The sequence below is a fragment of the Stegostoma tigrinum genome, chromosome 15, assembly GCF_030684315.1.
Source record: "Stegostoma tigrinum isolate sSteTig4 chromosome 15, sSteTig4.hap1, whole genome shotgun sequence".
Classification (NCBI taxonomy): Eukaryota; Metazoa; Chordata; class Chondrichthyes; order Orectolobiformes; family Stegostomatidae; genus Stegostoma; species Stegostoma tigrinum.
The window spans coordinates 65975381-65996416 of NC_081368.1; the positions used below are offsets into that span (position 1 = coordinate 65975381).

General features: G+C 44.0%; 1 protein-coding gene across 5 annotated transcripts in view; it reads right to left on the bottom strand.

Moving 5' to 3' along the window:
- Positions 1-21036, bottom strand: part of si:ch211-26b3.4 (connector enhancer of kinase suppressor of ras 2) — a 554826-nt gene that overhangs the window by 163790 nt on the left and 370000 nt on the right. The window lies entirely within an intron of this gene.

Sequence of the window (21036 nt, forward strand, 5' to 3'; positions counted from 1 at the left end):
ACCGTCTACTTTGAGCTGCGTTAGCTACCACCCAACCAAGAAACATTCCATTACAACCAGAAAGAAAAGTTATTTTGGAGACACTGGTAAAGCCTTCTCAAAGTCAAATGTAGCTTCAAACCTTGTCGAGAAAGCAAACTGCGGCGCAGTTTGTGGTATATGTTAGTTATATTCGCAGTTTTATAACCATTTCCTGTGCCGTGATCAGATGAAACATTCTAATCTAGGCACAAATTTAACAGTAATGCAGAAAATCAGTCGCAAGGAAAAAAATCCTCTATAATTTTATGAACTGTGGTCACTTCCAGATTTCCAAAGAAATTCTCACCCATGAAGTTTCCACACAGTTCAAAAGCAGTGAAGGTATCACCCTCTACTGGACTACTTAATGCATGTTTTCAGCCTTGCATTGGCCTCAGTCAGTTCAAACCATTCAAAACAACAACATGAGAGGCAATCTTGGGTACCGCGTACAACAAAAACAAAACAAACAAAAAAAATGCTGGAACCACCATCAGGTCAGGCAGCATCTATGGTGGGAAACAGAGTTAATGCTTTAGCTTCATCACCTCTCATCAGAACAGTAATTGTATCTCTGTCCATGCATGACAAGTTTTCCCAGCTCCTTGCTCTCGTTGTTTCAGATTTCTATTATCCATAGTATTCGTGCTTTTGGGATTGGACATCTCATCCCTGGCACTCAGTGGACTTGTACCTATGAATCTTCAGATGAGTGACAAACCTTAGTTCAGACACACGGGAAAACTCTTCAGGACAACAATTCTGCTCTGTTTCCCAATAAAACCACCTGAGTACGACAGCACAAGTTATGGTATGCAACATGCTTAAAGCCTATCCAGTCAAACAGTGAGCACGAAATACGGCGCTGAGAAGGTCTGGCTTTGTCTTACTTTCTTTGTTGTACTGTTTTGGCTGGACTCAATGCAATTCTTACCATGAAAGTTAGACATACATTCATGTTGTGCCTTTCACAACCGCTGGATGCCCTGAAGTGTTTGACAGCCAATGAATTACTTTCGAAGACTGAATACTGTTGTGATGTGAGTAACATGGCACAAAAGGTCACCCAAACATTAATGAGATAAGAGCCAAATAACGTGATCTGTCAGTGATCGGAATAAAGGATGACTATTGACCAGGAGGACACCGAGAAGAATGCCCCTGCCCTTAAATAGAACACAGAAAAGTCTGGCATGGGATGGGATCTTCTTAGAAGGCAGGTGGGCCTCCACTGAAAGTGTCAACTGAAAGACAGCATTGTTATTACTGCAGCACTCCCTCAGTGTCAAATTTAAGTGATAGCTGAGATTATAGACTCAAGCCTCGAAAGTGGGACTTGAACCCACAAGCTCTGACTCAAGTTGAGAGCGCTACACACTCAGCCACTGTCAACACAAGAGTGACAAAAATTTGAACAAGTGCAGGATTATTGATTTCTACATTTAATTAATATAAAATAGACAATCCACTCCTATACATTTGAAATTTTTAATGGTTATATGTGTTGTACATATATTGTTTAGTCATTTATATTAAAATATTGCATCTGAGTGTAATTCCTGCTAAGAACGTGTTTCTTCCTGTTTTGTGTTTTCCAGTTTTTTTGGCTTTAGATTCATTTGTGGCAATGCACAATGGAAATACAGATAATTCATAATATTGGCGCAGCACACTTCAAAGGGTATAACTACACTTCTTTCTCAGAGGGCGTGCAGCAGAATCTCACATTCATATTTGCAAGTCTCCCACTTTATATACCAGAGAAACTCCTTTGCTCTAGCTAAGTCAACTCATGTACTTTGTTATTTCTCACTGCCAGGAGCCATCAGTATTTCCAGATTCATCGCAAAAGTTAAAGACTTTACATATTACAGAAGTACACCAAATTCCCTAATTTGCTTGTCTTTGAGAACCAGATGGGCAGAAAGTATGGATCACATTTCTATACTTAAGAAGAATTATTTATGTACTGTCAACATATAATTTCACTAGTTAAATCCAAGCCATTACGTACACCACACACACACACACACACACACACACACACACACACACACACACACACACAGTGTTATGGGTAGAGGAAAAGGCAGCTAAGGCAGTTCAGTGGTCCAGTAACACACAGTTTGCAGAATACTTTTGATTTGTCTGGACTTGCTGTTCCTTGACCTTCTTTCTCCAGGGACTTTCACTTGCTTGCAGAAGGCACGGAGAAACTAGATCACACTTATAAAGTCTCTAAAATATTAGTAAAAAAACATGTTTACAGCAACTGATGAGGTAAAATAAACTGGCTGTCCTTAGGCTTGAGGTGTATTTCATTACAGATAAGACAGTACTTACGTCTCAGCAGTCCGATTAGCTTCTGACCAAACATTCAGACCCACAAGCTGTTCAGCTACCTGGGAGCCAATGACATAGTTGTGAGCAGGCAGGAAGCCTTTACTATTGAGAATTGCTTACTATTGCAGACCTTTTAGCTACTTGCTGCTATCAAAATCTCCCTTCGTACGCAGCCCTAACTCCAACTTGCCTGCAGTCACCTTCCCAACTGCTCATGCAATCAGCCCTGGTAACGGCGCTTACAATGAGTGTCAGGTAAATGAGTTTACAAACTGTTGCAAGCCTTTCCACAATCCTTCGTCTTAACAACAATCCTTTTCCTATTTCAGTCCACAATCAAAGACGCAGGAAAATAAAAAGGTACAGCCTTTACAGCTTCTTAAACTAGGCCTGCTTAATAATAACGTCAAATCAATGTCTGATTTTGCAATGGAACATGTTGTTTGGCCTTAGTATATGGGGCATGGAAGGTGCGGGTGCACTCATTGGACAGGTTAGGCTTGTAGCTGCTGAGTTTAGAAGAATGAGAGACAATTTGACTGAACCATTTACGGAGGGATTTTGACAAGGGAGACATGGGTAGGATGTTTCCTCTTATTAGAGAACCTAGAACTAAGGATCACTGCTGAAAAATCAGGGTTGCCCACATTGATCAGATGAAATATTTTGTTTGAGAACATTCTGAGTCTTTGGAACTCTCCCCTGAAAAAGTGGAGGACTTGAATAATTTTGGAACAAAGGTGGGTAGATTCCTGTAAAATACGAGGCTAAAAGCTTGTCAGAGGAAGGTAGGAATGGGGATTTGAAATTACAATCAGCACTGCTGAATGGTGGCACAGGGCTGAAGGGCCAAATGGCCTACTCCTATACCTTGCTCACAACATTTGTATGAATTACATTGAGAGGACACATTCCCTAACTGAAAGATGGTACCTGTGCTTCACTCTCTAAGAGTAACAGCATGAGATAGAATCAAGAATCTCTACATTGCAGACAGAGGCCATTCAACCTTTCCATTTGTACCTCTGAAGAGTATCCCACCATATCCTCGTAACCTCACATTTACCATATTTGACCCAGCTAGCCTGTACACGACAGGCAATTTAGCATGGCCAATCCACCTAGCCTGCACATCTTTGGACTGTGGAAGGAAGCCGGAACAACCTGAGGAAACTCACACAGACACAGGAAGAATGTGCAGGTGAAACCGAGTCCAGGTCCTGACGCTGTGAGGCAGCGGTGCTAACCACTGAGCCACCATGCTGCCCAGTTATCAACCAGTTCACTCTAACTATGGGCTAGATTTTCCTTGTGAGCCTCTACACTTAACATTTGGCTCAAATTACGGTCAGGTTCCTGCGCTTTCTGGGTAACAGTCCCTCAATGTTATTTTCCAAGAGTAGCCAATTAAGGGTCAGAGGGGAGACTGAAAGGTTAAAGGGCAGGCTCTCAAAGCCATATGGGAAATCATTTTCAAAGGGAGCAGGGCACTCTGGCTGGTAGAAGTGAAGAAGGGCTCCCCAAGATCACCTCTCCAACCTTCTCAAACTTTGTACTCAACGTGGTCTTTGTGGCAGGTCCACAGCTGTAGGACACAATCCCATGTACAGAGTGACTTACAGCCACTCAGGCAAATCGGGAGGATCGCTGGCCTCTCAATCTTCTGTCTTCAAAACCGGCTCTGGCCGGAAGACACTTGGGAGTCAAATAGGGAAACTTTGTTGAGCTCCTATAATTGGCCTTCCCCAAATTTTAACAAGGGTGGCATTGACACACCCACCACCTCCTTGTCCCCTGTGTTCCAAGATCTCCAGTGGGAAATTAGGCTGGGGGCAAGGCCTAGCTTGTGAAGCATCCTGGAGGCCACACGCACCACCTTTAGTAACCTCCTGCCTCCAAAGCACAAGACTCAAACATCCAGATTGTGTAATTTTAGGATCTGCAGCTCAGCAATGAATTCAGTGGAATGCAAGTCAATTCAGATAAAGGACAGGTTGTGGCTTCGTGCAACAGGATAAAGCAGATGAACAGTAAGTTTCTAGCCTCTCCCAATTTGTGCCAAGAGAAATAGAAACGAGAAGGGACGCAAAGTGAATTCCTCATTCATTACCAACTATATTAGACCTGGAGCACAAGGCCACAATTTACCCATGGTATATAATTTTTCCTCTGTGACCCCCACCCCCCCTTGTTCTCAGGTTCCCTTCTTGAGGCAAGGGGAAAGATTGAGTGCAATGCTTCCTACATAGATTTGGGCCTGTTTCTGGGTGTGGACCCCCTCTCCATCACCGGAGGTGGAAGAACAGGTCACTGAATGTGATTTTACACAGCAAGGGGAGTGCCCCAAGCTGACATGGAGGCAGGTTCCTTGTCCAATCAAGGATGGAGGGCAGTCTTTCGAAGCTGGAGGGACCATCAGAGGCCTCAAGCTTGAAAGGTTGCTATGGCAGGTGAGTAAGAGAGAGGGGGCACTTATAGATCAGGCCACCCTCTCTCTCTGGCATCTTTAAATTTGTAATAGAAACAAGACTTTCGGTGCCAGACTACCAACATGAGGACTGTAGTGCTGCTGCCTCCAATCACATAAGATGGGCCCTGCCCCCAGTAGTGGCCTCGTTGGAGGCTTAGGTCAGCTCTTCACAAATCAGGAAAGCTCCCTGCATGTGTCAGCGTAGCCTCTCCAACTCCTCCTCCTGTTTCTTCAAAACTGAGCCCAAAGGCAGTGTGGAGCTGGGCTATTTTTAGCTCCTGTTTGCCTCCAATACTGGCCCTTGGGGTCGGGCTGAAACTCTAGTCCTTTGCGTTTCTGGTCTTCTTCCAGCTTTTTGCTAATTTTGGAAATGTAAAGCTGGCTCAGCAGCACATTCGGTGTGAAACAGGCAATTGTTAAAACATACCATGAAAGGCCAGAAATCCCCAGCTGTGTTATAGAAGCATCTGCGACTAAAAGTCAGTCAGATGGCATTACTATTTTCAAGGGATTGATTCTACTGTAAAGAATCGCTGAAAATATAAACCTGTTTTCTCAATCTTCATATATTAGCTCATCTTTCAAATTTAAAAACATGTAGAAACATTCATTTATATAATGCATTTCATGACAACAGGGCATTAGAAAGCACTTGACAGCCAATGAAGTACAGCGTAGTCCCTCTTGCAATGTGGGAAATATAGCATTCAGTACAACTAACACTCATGAGCAATTATGGAATACTATCCAAACAATCTGATAAAGGGGCCAGGGACTGAGGTACAAACAGTGACCATGAGAAATTGCTTCTCTTCTTCCAATCAAGGTTTTTTTTTAAAAGTTCATCCAAGACAGCAGGAGGGCCTCAGTTCGTAGTATATTCAAGGCTGAGGTAGACACGCATTCTATCAGTAAGGGTATCAAGGGTTGGGGAGACAAAGCAGACAGGGGTCCTTTTGTGGTGCAGAGGGTGCATGCCGACCATGGGCCAAGAGCCATAGAGTGATACAGCATGGAAACAAACTCTTTGGCCCAACTAGTCTGTGCTGACCATTTCAAATCCCATCCTCTGAGAAAAAGAACAGGAAATGACGTCACCAACCCAAGGAAACCGAAATAGATAAATAGAAAGCAGGACATAACACCAGCGCTTCACCGGAGGCTCACTGATGATGTTACCTAGAATGGTGACGAAACGTCTGAAAACTAACCTTCCAGCTCAGCGAGCAAACTACATCCAGAACCTCAACCTGAGCTACAAATCTTCTCAAAACTCGCTACTCTCTGTCTTCTGCATTTGAGCCAGTTCTGTATCCAAATGGCTAGTTCTCCCTGCGTTCCATGGGATCTACCATGAGGAACCTTGTCGAACGCCCTACTGAAATCCATATAGATCACGTCCACTGCTCTGCATTCATCAATCCTCTTTGTTACTACTTGAAAAAAACTCAACTGAGGATCATCAGACATGATTTTATTGAATAGCACAGCAGACCCAATATGCCAATATGCTGACTTCTGCTCTTATGCTCTATGGTCTTAACATTTTATTGGAAAGACCCTGAAAATGCAGTGCACTGATATTAATATTGAAGGACTGTGAAATGAGAGAGAAATTCAATATTAAATGGATATCCCAGCCTCCTTTCTGCTCATAATATCATAAATGGCTCAAATCCATTGCACTTGCATTGGATTTTTTGTTCAAATTCTTTCGAGGGATTGTTGGGCAATGTTGACGTTTGAACCACATTGATGTGTGTCTGGAGACACATGTGGGCCTGACCAGACAAGGGCAGCAGACTTCCTTTCCCTAAAGCTCCTCAGAACTCTCAATGATATCTGTCACAGTCACTATTGCTGAGACTGGCTTCATGTTCCAGACTCAATGAGAGGGTGAGGGACTTGAACCCCCGTCCCTAAAGCATAAGCCCTGATGTTCAGTTGAATAACCATTCCGTTAATATCTCCCAGAGATTGAGCTCACAGCAAGTAGAATTGCAGCATTCATGAGCTGCTGACTTCACCCAACTGCAGAGAAGAATAATGGGAGATCCTATGAAGTAAATAAGATGATACCACTTAAAGTTTCCTCCTGAGTAATTCTTACATACTGCATGCTCCATGTTTTTAGCAAAGATATAACACCGCTTCATCGGAGGCTCCTCTGATGATGTCACCTAACATGGCGACGAAAAGTCTGAACAAGAATAAAGCAGCTTGGCGAGCAGGTCAACAACCTCATACGATGTGTTCTTAGTTTACGTGATAGCAGGATGGAGATGCTGTTCATGAATGAGCAGAGATTGCCTGCTCAGTAAGAAAATTTTAACTCACAACAGGCCCCCATATACATGTGAGGATTTCCAGCTTCATGGAAATGACGCTGAGGAGAACGGCCTACTAAAAAGTTGAAGCGAATATCGGTTCCACCATTGACACGGGGACCAAGTGGTTAGGCCTTCTAGAATTACCAGCCATCTGACCATATGAGCATATAGATTGACCAATCACCTCAACAGCAAGAGTGAGCTTTCGCTGACCCCCAACAGTGGGTTCCCCTCAGGTCATTGTTAGTCTGACAGTGGCAGTGGAAGGAATTTTTACCTCCTCCACAGGGATGCCTCAAAATGAAGGCAACCCTCCTCGCTGCACCCCCCCCACCCCATTATTGCCCTTGTAGCCTCAGCAGAGGTCACCTCTCTCACCAATGCTGCTGAGGGTACAGAGCTAAAAGCTTACTGGCCAGACCAGCATTGTGAAGAATGAGCCTGGTGTCCTTAACTATACTTGGGCCTAGATTTGGCCACTGCTCGGAATGCTGGGGATTCACTCATTGACTGCATAGGCATGAGACCTGCCTGCCAACAGGAAATACCCCGTCCCAGGAAAACCCAAGAAGCACATGTCTCTGGTGTCGGTATTTGGATAGTGTCAGCTTTTTTTCTGAATGCTTCAATAGATTTATTTTCTTGGCCACAAAAGCCAAATTCTTGCCAGAGGTTTCAGACAGGCTCTGGTCAAAACAAACAATAGTCTGAGGAACTATACAGCCTACTTTTTTGTTGGGGCTTTAGCTTAAAACTGTTTTGAGAGAGTTCGATCTGGACTGAGAGTGTTTGGTGGTTCCCAGCAACCATGCATGTTTCTAACACGCGTGCTCAGGTGAAGTATTGATAAGGATCACTGCAGGTTTGGGAAGCAAACTATGTGTCTATGGACCATGAAAAGAAAACACACCAAGTTAAGTCCTGGTGTATTTTAAACAGGCTTCATTTCCCAGAAGGGTTGGAGCCATGCAAGATTAGCAGTAGAGATAACAAGGTGTAGAGCTGGATGAACACAGCAGGCCTAGCAGCATCAGAGGACCAGGAAGGCTGACGGGCCTAGACCTTTCTTCAGAAAGAGGATTAGCAAAAAAAGATTAGCAGTAAGCAGCTGGAGATCTTACTACTCCTTTTTAATCCTGTCAGACTTGAAAAGGTCCTCCATCAGCTGATTACCAGCTTTTTAAAATAATCCTCAACGACAAATTACAGAATTACAATCTCAGACACACTATCTTCAGCTGAAATCTCTTCTACAACTTGTACACACTAAGATTGAGGGGAAAATCTCTCGTGACCTTGCAGCTATTACTTGTACGGGATGATTGTGCACTTGACACAAAATCTGGAGCTGATTAAAACTTGATTTTAAATAATGATACACTATAAAATTACAGTATGAATCTTTTATACCTAGGTGAAAAGACCTAGGTTCATTGAAATCTTGCACTGGGGTAATGACATACATATTACACTTGTTAGCATTTTGGTGCTGAAGTTAAAGCATGAGTTAATTATACTGTTATATACCTGATTGGGGATTGGTTAGCTCAGTTAGCTGGTTTGCAATGCAGATTAACACCAACAGCGTGGGTTCAATTCCTGCATTTGCTGAAGCTACTACGAAGAACTCTCATTCTCAACCTCACCCTTGCCTGAGGTGTGGTGACCCTCAGGTTAAACCACCACCTGTCACCTCTGTAAAGATAGAGCAGCCCTATGGTCGATTAGCACTTTGGAACTTTAGCTAAGTACCTGATGATATCATTTGCTGGAATACCTGAACTACCTGACTAGAGGCTTTGCTAAATAGTTAATTATTGTAATTGTACCCTCACCCCCAAATTGCAATCAATGTCGACAATGAATTTCAGGTTCTTGATTGGTAAGAGGATCAAAGATTATGGGAAGAAGGCAGGAGACTGGGGTTGAGAAACATATCAGTCATGATCGAATGGTCTAATTCTGCTCCTACATCTTAAAGCTGCCAACTATTGCCACAGCTATTTCGAACATTGCCGACCAGTATTGGGGTACACTGCGATCACTGGAATCATAGTCTACTGTTTGACAGAGGAATATTAACACTATGCTGCTGCTTTTCTTTATTCTTCTGTGGTGTTCTTATGGGTCTTTGGCATCAAGTGCATAAATAGGAGTGGGTTCCTGGTTCTGGCGTTCAAATACAATCGAAATATAAACTGCTCAGGAACTCCAATTGCTGTCAGAAACCTGGGTTCTGACTCTGACTAGATTAAAAATGACCCACTTACCTCTCGATAATTGCTACTCTGGAGGTTCCTATCAGGGGCCTCCAAACACAAATCTGTCCAAGAATATACAAATCCAGCAGCAAAGTGAATTCTTGTAGAAAGCAGAGATAATGAGAACTGCAGATGCTGGAGAATCCAAGATAGCAAAGTCTGAAGCTGGATGAACACAGCAGGCCACATCTCTGATCACAATTTTAACCTCACTGCGAATCTTCTTCCAGGGATGTCTAACCTGAAGAAGTTACCCTCCTCCCTCCGGACCAACCTCAGGGAATCTCTCTCCCACTGCAAACCTGTCCGTCGTCCCTGGACTGATATCCCCTCCCCAGTTCTCCACCTATACTCTCCTCTCCACCTATCTTCTCCTCTATGCATCCTTGGTCCGCCCTCCCCTCTCTCCCTATTTATATCAGAACCCTCTCCCCATCCCCTTCTCTGATGAAGGGTCTAGGCCCGAAACGTCAGCTTTTGTGCTCCTGAGATGCTGCTTGGCCTGCTGTGTTCATCCAGCTTCACACTTTCTTACCTTGTAGAAAGCATGCCACCTTTTACAGCATTGAAAGGACAAGCCACCCTCAATGGAATTAACTATTCCCATTAATGAGTGGAATAACAAGGGGTAGAGCTGGATGAACACAGCAGGCCAAGCAGCATCAGTAGAGCAGGAAGGCTGACAGTTCAGCCTCGACGCTTCCCCATTTCTGAAGAAGGGTCTAGGCCTGAAACGTCGGCCTTCCTGCTCCTCTGATGCTGCTTGGCCTGCTGTGTTAATTCAGCTCTAACCCTTGTTATCCCAGATTCTCCAGCATCTGCAGTTCCTACCATCTCCGAAACAATTTTAACCCCTCTGCAAAGCCTCTTCTAAGGATGCCTACCCTGAAGAAGTTACTCTCCTCCCTCTGGAAAAACCTCAGTGAATCTCTCTTCCACTGCAACTCTCTCATAACCTCTTCAGCCTTGAAACTGCTCAACAACATCCTGAAGCAAACCTGGTACTACAGCCACATCACCTTTCTTATTACCTGCCTACAGAACGAGATTATCCCCAATGGACTACAGATTCAGGCACATTCAGGCCTTCCCAATTTGGCCCCGTGATTCCCTTGTCTGCTCCATACTCCCCTTCAGCCCTACCACACCCGGCGCTCTTCCTTGCAAGTGCAGGAAGCGCTACACTTGCCTCCACACCTCCTCCCTCATCCCCATCCCAGGCCCCAAGAAGATTTTTCACATCAAGCAGATGTTCACCTGCACCTGCTAATGTGGTATACTGTATCTGCTGTTCCTGTTGTGGCGTCCTCTACATTGGGGAAACCAAGCGGAGGCTTGGGGCCCGCTTTGCAGAACACCTACGCAATAAACAACTGCAACTCCCAGTCGCGAACCATTTCAACTTCCCCTCCCATTCCTCAGACGACATGTCCATCCTGGGCCTCCTGAAGTGCCACAACGATGCCACCCGAAGGTTGCAGGAACAGCAACTCATATTCTGCTTGGGAACCCTGAAGCCCAATGGTATCAATGTGGACTTCACAAGCTTCAAAATATCCCCTTCCCCAACCGCAACCCAAAACCAGCCCAGCTCGACCTGCCTCCCTGACCTGTCTTTCCTCTAACCTATCCCCTCCTCCCACCTCAAACCCCACCCACATCTCCTACCTACTAACCTCGCCCCACCCCCTTGACCTGTCCGTCCTCCCTGGGCTGACCTACCTCCTCGCTAACTCCCCACTTACACTCACCTCTACTGGCTCCATCCTCTTTGACCTGTCTGTCTCCTCTCCACCTATCTTCTCTATCCCTCTTCCATCCGCCTCCCCCTCTCTCCCTATTTATTTCAGAGCCCCCTTCCATTCCCCCACTTCTGAAGAAGGGTCTGGGCCTAAAACGTCAGCCTTCCCGCTCCTCTGATGCTGCTTGGCCTGCTGTGTTCATCCAGGTCTACACCTTGTTATCTTACATTCCCTGACCTAATGGAATGCATCCTTGAATATTTAAGAAATTAGCTAACTGCCAACGTACCACTCTTACTTAAAAAGGGGAAGGAGAGAGAAAACAGGTGATGACGGTCCAATTAACTTATCATTTATTCTTGGGAAAATGTTACAGTCCATTATAAAGGATAGAATTGAAATATTTAATATGATCAAACACAGTCAACATGGTTTCATAAAGGAGAAATCATACCGAACAAAGTTATAAGAATTATGTTGAGGAGATAACAAGTAGGATAGATGAAGGGGAATCAGTGGATTTATCCATGGATAAAAGATTGGCTAACTAATAGACAAAGAGTTTGGGTAAGGGGGAGTAATTTTAGAATGGTGACCTATAATTAGTGGAGTGACACACGGGGGGTCAGTGCTGGGACTACAATTATCTACAAAATATATCGATGATTTGGAGGAGGAAAGTGAATGTACATTAGCCAAGTTTGCAGATGACACAAAAATAAATGGGAAATCAATGGTGAATTTGACAGAATGTCTGCAGATAGTTATAGACAGTAAGTGGGCAGAAACTTGACAGATGGAATATAGTGTGAGAAAATGTGACATAATACTTTGGCAGAAGGAAAAGAGGAGTTGAATATTATTTAAATGGAGAAAGACTGCAGAAAGCTGTAGCAATGTGGGATTTGGGGTCCTTATACACGAATCAAAAATAGCTACCATCAAGTTCAGTGTGTAAAAGGAAAGCATGTGGAATTTTGCCCTTTATTCCAAAGGGAATGCAGAATACAAATAGAGAGGTGCTTCTTAAGGTACACAAGGTAATAATCAGACCACACTTGGAATACTGTGAATGGATTTCGTCCTCTTGTCTAAGGAAAAATATATTGGCATTGGAAACAGTACAGGCAAAGTTCACAAGTTTGATCCCAGGCATGAATTAATTTTCCTTTGAGGAGAAGTTCAGTCATTTGGATCCGTAATTGTAATGAATGGGATAGGTCAGTTAGGTGGACCTCACAGAACATGAGTTCCCTGATTGGGGCTGTTAATCCGGTCCTATCAGAGACCCCTGGCTGATAGATATAAACAGGCAGTGTCAAGGGTTCTGCTCACCCTAAGAGCCGACTCCAAGCTAGCTGGGTCAGTGTCATGTACTATGCACATGTAAATAAGGGATGAGTTGGTGACAGGACACGAGCCTTGCAGGATCATTTCAGTAATCGCTGGAGTTTAGAAAAATGAGAGGCGACCTTATTGAAACATATAAGATTCCTAATGTCCTGACAGGGTAGCTGCTGAGAGATTGTTTCCCCTTGTAGGAGAGACTAGTACAAGATTTCATAATCTGAGTAAACAGTAACAGGAATAATTTCTCTCTGAGACTGCAGTGAATCAGTGCTGTAGAGGCTGGGTCATCAAATATATTCAAGAATCAGGCGGACAGATTTTTAATTGGTAAGGATATTGAGACTTACGTGAATTAGACGGGAAAGGATTATTAGAACAGCCACGATCTCATCGAATGATCAACCAGACTCAGGCAAAAAGGTCTTTGATACAATTCCACAAAAGAGAATTAAATATTGCTGATAAAAACTTTTTGTCTCTTACCCATCAGAGAATTTGCAATGTTATTAATTCAAGGAGGAAACCTACAATAATCCTGCACGGGAAGAGACTGTTGATGCATTGGCAAACAGACTCCGGTAGAGGTATTGCTATAGAGAATGTATCCATACATACTAATTGACAGTTAACTACCAGGCATTTTAAAATTTTTGAACCAGTACAACGGCTTGCAGGTAGAGCTATTGTACATGAAATGAACAAAAAGGACAGTAACAACATGCATGAAAAAAATTGTTTGAGTACAGGAAATGATTGTGGTTAACAGATTTTCTTTTCAGATGGAGGAAGGGGGTCAATAGGTGGCAGATGAGGTTCAACATGGAACAATGTGAAATGATTCATTTAGGTTGGAAGAACATGGAGAAACAAAACAAAAAATGCATGATTCTAAAGCGGGTGCAGGAGCAAAGAGATCTGGGTTTATATTCACGTCAGTCATTGATGTTGCCAGGACAGGTTGAAAACATGGTTAAGAAAGCATATAGTAACCTATAATAGGGACACACAGTACAAGCAGGGAGGTTATGTTGAACATGTATAGGATAATGTTTGGACCTTAATTGAATTATTATGTCCAATTCTAGCACTGATGTTTGGAAAGTTGTGAAGGATTTCAATTTATTTAATTTATTATTGTCACTTATACCTAGGTACAGTGAAAAGTTTTGTTTTGCATGCAGTACACGCAGATCATACCATTAAAAAGTGCATCAGGGTAATAAAACACTGCACAGAATACAACGTTAAGGCTGCAGAGAAGGTGCGCAGAGAACAAGATTAACATTAAATTTAAAATTTCAGAGATCCATTCAGAAGTCTGATAACAGTGGGGAAGAAGCTGTTCTTGAATCTACTGATATATGTGTTTAAGTTTTTGCATCTTCTGCTTGATGGAAGAGGTTGGAAGACATTATAATCAAGGTGGAAGGTGTTTTTGAATATGTTTGCTGTCTTCCCAAGGCAGTGAGAATCATAGATGGAGTCAATGGATAGAACATTGGCCTGCATGATGGACTGGGCAGTGATCACAACTCTCTGTAATTTCTTACAGTTCTAGACACAGCAGTTGCCATACCAAGCCATGGTATATCCCGATAGGATGTTTTCGACTGTACATCTATAAAAATTGGTAAGATCCCTTTAAGGACATGCTGAATTTCCTTAGCTTCCTGAGAAAGTAGAAAGATTGGGCTTTCCTGACTGTAGCATCAACATCAGTGCAGAAAAGATTCACAAGAATGTGACAAGGAACTTCAATTACGAAAATAGATATCAGAAGTTACAACTTTTTCCCTTTGGGCGGAGAAAGAAGCCCGGGTGGAGATTTGATAGAGGCATTCATAATCATGAGAAGACAGGGTGGAATAGAGAGGGATAAACTGTTGGCACTCATGAAAAGAACTGAAAACATCAGATTTCAAGTAGCAGGTAAAAAAAGCTAACGTGGCAATCACAGCTTTCTTATGCAGTGAATGGTTAAAGTCTGTAATGCACTGCTGGACATGGTTCTATTGAAACATTCAAGAGGGAGTTAAATGGTTATCTGACAAGGGAGAGTGAACAGGGTTATGGGGAGAAGATGGGAAAATGGCATTAAGTTAATTGATCAGTAAGATCACCAGAGTTGGTGCAGGCACAGTAGGTTGAATGGACCCCTTCTGTACTGCACCAACTCTGCGATCTAAGTAAGAAACAAGCCATGCTGTCTAACGATTGGGTTGGGGGGTGGAATTGTTCCTATCTGGAACAAGTGAAACATGTTTCACTATGATGTGCACTATTGCCTCAGGGTTGGATGAAGAGTCTAGCTGGCTCTTCATCAGAACTGAAGTGAAGTGTGGAGGAGACAGCATTTATGCAACAGTTGAGGTGGGGTAATTGGAGTGCTGGGGGAAGAAAGGATGTTGATAGTTCGGATTAGGTTATCAGAATGTGATATTGCCTCAGTTGGCTGCTGCAAAGTCATTCTGCAGAAGTGGGGATACAGCCAAACAAATTCTACTGGGTATGACTGTGAAGGTGCATCCCAAATAGTGAAACATTTCCTCGATTGCCTTCTATTACCAGAGACTTGCAGCACAGGACTTGATATTCTATCAATTCCTCAAGCCACAGCCTGTGGGGAACAGTGATGAGCCAGGAGCGAGATGACAAGAAAATTACAGCTTTTTTCATCCCAAGATGTATCTTCCTTTTTCTTGCGCTGTGAGGTCTAAATTAAAGAAAAATTAAAATGTGGAAATGTATTAAATCTTGTCATTGTGCCCAGATACTGCTGCTCACATTGCAGGCATTTTCACTTATTTGAGCAATAAAAGACTGTCATTTCTACTCGACTGCTCTGGGAAATCAAGGGCATGAGAATACATTCATTGAAATCATAGAAACCTCAGGACAGATGTATCATGACTATCGAGTCTAATTCCGTTTTACAGCTCTGTTCCTCAATCCTTTAATATTCGCAGTACTGAAGTGTTTCTCCAAGTTCTATTTATACACTGAACTTCAAGATCCACTTAAGATAAAGTGTTTCGTACTCTAATAAGTCTTTGTACAACAAATTCCTTCCAAACACCTACTTCTACCTATATTATCGATATTGAGTTTTTTGCCTACTTAGTGGCAAGTGGAGAAGTGTGGGAGAGGAAGAGGAACAGGTAATACTTCACTGTTTATACTCAAAAGCATTTTTGTTTTGTATTTGTTCAGAACCACTTCTGCCGTACTCTCTTATTGCAGCCATATCTGTCCAGCATGTCAATCAACTCAGTGAATTTATGATAACTTTTATGTCTCCAGCATCGCTGATAAACAAGTGCAGACCATTGCCTTTTAATGGGCTGAAAATAAAAAAATGCTGGCAATCATACTAAGTAAGGGAGCATCCATGGAGAGAGTAAGCTAATGATTTGAGTCTAGCTGGCTCTTCATCAGAACTGAGGTGAAGTGTGGAGGAGACAGCATTTATGCAACAGTTGCGATGGGGTAGTTCGAGTGCTGGGGGAAGAAAGGATGTTGATCGTTCGGATTAGGTTATCAGAATGTGAGAATGGCAGAACAATAGAGCATAGAGCATAGAACAATACAGCGCGGAACAGGCCCTTCGGCCCTCGATGTTGCGCCGACCTGTGAACTAAACTAAGCCCCTCCCCCTACACTATCCCATCATCATCCATCTGCTTATCCAAGGACTGTTTAAATGCCCCTAATGTGGCTGCGTTAACTACATTGGCAGGCAGGGCGTTCCACGCCCTTACCACTCTCTGAGTAAAGAACCTGTTAGTATGCCCACATTCATTGAAGGAGTGAATAAACCAATATTTATCTTCTAAATTCCAGGGAATGCAACCTTCGCTGGTACAATCTGTCTTTGTTCTGAAATTTTTAGCACGTGGGTTCTATAATGTTCTATATTAAAAACAATCACCAAATTTTCTCTCCAAACCCTATTGCCATTTGCCAGTTTCTCCTCCTTTATTGCTTCTCGATGTCTGAGGCCCAGAATATTATCTTTCTTGATGCTGTCCATGCTCACATCTGATCTTTCAAACATGCAGAATGGCCATTTCAATGAGATGTTGGAGAGCAGCCAAAAAGATCCATTGCCTTTGAGGGAGAAAAGCGGGGAATGGTGGTTGAATGAATGTAACCACATTCTCCCAAAATCCAGCTCAGCATTTGTAAAGTTAATGGGTTACACAGTTGAAGTAAATCATTTTCAAGGCCATTTCCTATGACTGGCAACCAAATCATTTTGAAAACAATAGCTGAACTGGAGGGAAGACAGGAAACTAGATTCTGTTTTATAACTAGAATCAGACCGCCATTGCGCACTGTTAGTTTCATAATGTTCTTTGTTCTTTGAGGATGTGACTAGAAAAGTTGATGAGGGTCAAGCTGTGGATGTGGTGTATATGGACTTCAGTAAGGCATTTGATAAGGTTCCCCATGGTAGGCTCATTCAGAAGGTCAGGAGGAATGGGATACAGGGGAACTTAGCTGCCTGGATACAGAACTGGCTGGCCAACAGAAGACAGCGAGTGGTAGTAGAAGGAAAATATTCTGCCTGGAAGTCAGTGGCGAGTGGTGTTCCACAGGGCTCTGTCCTTGGGCCTCTACTGTTTGTAATTTTTATTAATGACTTGGATGAGGGGATTGAAGGATAGGTCAGCAAGTTTGCAGACGACACAAAGGTCGGAGGTGTCGTTGACAGTATAGAGGGCTGTTGTAGGTGCAGCGGGACATTGACAGGATGCAGAGATGGGCTGAGAGGTGGCAGATGGAGTTCAACCTGGATAAATGCGAGGTGATGCATTTTGGAAAGTCGAATTTGAAAGCTGAGTACAGGATTAAGGATAGGATTCTTGGCAGTGTGGAGGAACAGAGGGATCTTGGTGTGCAGATACATAGATCCCTTAAAATGGCCACCCAAGTGGACAGGGTTGTTAAGAAAGCATATGGTGTTTTGGCTTTCATTAACAGGGGGATTGAGTTTAAGAGTCGTGAGATCTTGTTGCAGCTCTATAAAACTTTGGTTAGACTGCACTTGGAATACTGCGTCCAGATCTGGTCGCCCTATTATAGGAAAAATGTGGATGCTTTGGAGAGGGTTCAGAGGAGGTTTACCAGGATGCTGCCTGGACTGGAGGGCTTATCTTATGAAGAGAGGTTGACTGAGCTCGGTCTCTTTTCATTGGAGAAAAGGAGGAGGAGAGGGGACCCAATTGAGGTATACAAGATAATGAGAGGCATTGATAGAGTTGATAGCCAGAGACTATTTCCCAGGGCAGAAAGGGCTAACACGAGGGGTCACAGTTTTAAGCTGGTTGGAGGAAAGTATAGAGGGGATGTCAGAGGCGGGTTCTTTACACAGAGAGTTGTGAGAGCATGGAATGCGTTGCCAGCAGCAGTTGTGGAAGCAAGGTCATTGGGGTCATTTAAGAGACTGCTGGACATGCATATGGTCACAGAAATTTGAGGGTGCATACATGAGGATCAATGGTCGGCACAACATTGTGGGCTGAAGGGCCTGTTCTGTGCTGTACTGTTCTATGTTCTAATGGTGTGTCTAACTGCAAGACTGGAAAGAACAGCCCCTCCACTGGGGTGGGGGCATTAGAGACAGAGGGTGACCGAGTGTGTAACAAGCAATGCTAAATGAAAGGGAAGTAATGTGTTCACAATCTGAAGGTGTTGAGCTCAATATTAAGTCCAGAGGCTGTAAAGTGCCTAATCTGGTGTCAAGATGTTGTTCCTACAGTTTGCACTGTGGTTCACTGGGGCACTGCAGTATGCTGAGGACAGACACGTGGGCATGCGAGCAGGATGCTGCATTAAAATGACCGGCTGTGAGAAGGTCAGGGTCATGCTTGTGCACAGACCGGAGGTGTTTTGTAAAGCAGTCACCCAGTCTGTGTTTGGTTTCTCCAAGGTAGAGAGGCCACATTGGGTGTAGCAAATATAATACATAGGATTGGAGGAGGTACAGGTAAAATGTTGCTTCACCTGGAAAGACTGTTTAGGCCCTCGGATGGTGAGAAGGGAGAATGTGAAGGGGCAGGTGTTACATCTTCTGCGGTTACATAGGAAGGCGCCGTGTGAAGGGGGTGTGGGAAGAGGGGCTGGTGTTGGTGGTCGAGGAATGGATTAATGTGTCTTGAAGGGTACAATCCCTAAGAAATGCAGACAGGGGAGTGAGTGGAACACGGGAAGGTGCTGACCCACTCTTTGTAATTCAGAATGCAAAGCATGCAGAAAACCTGGCACCTTTAAATCCCATTAGTTCTGTTCATACCATTTCCCATTTAATACTTATAAATATTAGCTGCCATTTGACATGCACCACTGGTAATCCAGGAGTGTTTCCTTTTATAAATATTAAGGTGAAATAGTCATTAACCATCATTCATTTATCCTCTCCTCTAAGATTTTGTCTCTCAGTAGATTTCACACTTTTAATTATCTAATTGTTCTTGATTTGTGCACAGTAGGGAAGTCTTTAAACTAATGACCAGTCTTTTACCATTCATATATTTAACTTTCCTAACTTTTGTCTTTTCCTTCTTCCCTAGACTTTTGCTATTTCTCTTAGTTTGCTTCCTTGTAACCGGCAGTCAATTTGTAAAATGTGATTACTTTAAATGCCCTTTTGCCCTAATCTCTTCATTTAGTTCTGTAACTTCACTTCTGACACAATTCTTTTGCTTCTCTGTAAAGTATTTGTAGTTTGAGTCTTAACCATCTTGTACCAGAATAGGTATTACTTATTGCAGTCCAGTCCTTTATATTACAGTCTGAGATAACAAGGTGCAGAGCTGAATGAACACATCAGGCCAGGCAGCACCAGAGGAGCAGAAAGCTGGCATTTCGGGTCTGGACCCTTCTTCAGAATTGGGGGAGGGGAAGGGGTCTCAGAAATAGAGAGAGGGGGAGGCGATGATGGAAAGTGGATAGAGGAGCAGAGAAGACGGACAGGTCAAGGAAGCGGGGATGAATGCAGTACAGGTGAATGCAGGTAGGGATAGCAAAATGTGAAGCTGGATGAACACAGCAGGCAAACAAGCAGCATCTCAGGAGCACAAAAGCTGACATTTCGGGCCTAGACCCTTCATCGGAAAGGGAACTGGAATAAATAGGGAGAGAGGGGGAGGCAGACCGAAGATGGAGAGAAAAGAAGATAGCTGGAGAGGAGAGCATAGGTGGGGAGGTAGGGAGGGGATAGGTCAGTCCAGGGAAGACGGACAGGTCAAAGAGGTGGGATGAGGTTAGTAGGTAGGAAATGGAGGTGCGGCTTGGGGTGGGAGGAGGGGATAGGTGAGAGGAAGAACAGGTTAGGGAGATGGAGACAGGCTGGGCTGGTTTTGGGATGCAGTGGGGGGAGGGGACGAGCTGGGCTGGTTGTCTGGTGCAGTGGGGGGAGGGGAAGAACTGGGCTGGTTTTGGGATGCAGTGGGGGAAGGGGAGATTTTGAAGCTTGTGAAGTCCACATTGATACCATTGGGCTGCAGGGTTCCCAAGCGGAATATGAGTTGCTGTTCCTGCAACCTTCGGGTGGCATCATTGTGGCACTGCAGGAGGCCCATGATGGACATGTCATCAAGAGAATGGGAGGGGGAGTGGAAATGGTTCGCGACTGGGAGGTGCAGTTGTTTATTGTGAACCGAGCAGAGGTGTTCTGCAAAGCAGTCCCCAAGCTTCCGCTTGGTTTCCCCAATGTAGAGGTAGCCACACCGGGTACAATGGATACAATATACCACATTGGCAGATGTGCAGGTGAACATCTGCTTTATATGGAAAGTCATCTTGGGGCCTGGGAGGGGGGGGAGGGAGGAGGTGTGGGGGCAAGTGTAGCACTTCCTGCGGCTGCAGGGGAAGATGCCGGGTGTGGTGGCGTTGGAGGGGAGTGTGGAGCGAACTAGGGAGTCATGGAGAGAGTGGTCTGTCCGGAAGGCAGACAAGGGTGGGGACGAGAAAATGTCTTGGGTGGTAGGGTTGGATTGTAGATGGCGGAAGTGCCGGAGGATGATGCATTGTATCCGGAGGTTGATGGGGTGGTGTGTGAGAACGAGGGGGATCCTCTTGGGGCGGTTGTGGCGGGGGGCGGGGTGTGAGGGATGTGTTGCGGAAATGTGGGAGTTGGGATGGGAGTTGGTCAGTGAGGAGGGAGGGGCGGGCAGGGGGAAGACAGACAGGGAATGTTAAAATTAAAATGGCTTGTGGATGGTAACCTTGAGGGAGTCAGTACAGACGGAACAAGGGCAAAAACAAAATACAGAATCATAAATAAGAACAGTGATTGGCAGAAAATTCAAGCCATTCAAACACAATAATGTGAACAACGCTAAAAAAAATTAAGAGGAAAAGTCTCAAGACATTGTCAATTGATGCATGGAGCATTCAATTAGTTGCACACATCGGTACAAATGGATACAGCATAGTTGGGATTATGGGGACATGGCTTGAGGGTCACAAGGGATGGAAATTAAATATCCAGAGGTATTCAGTTTGAATGAAGGAAA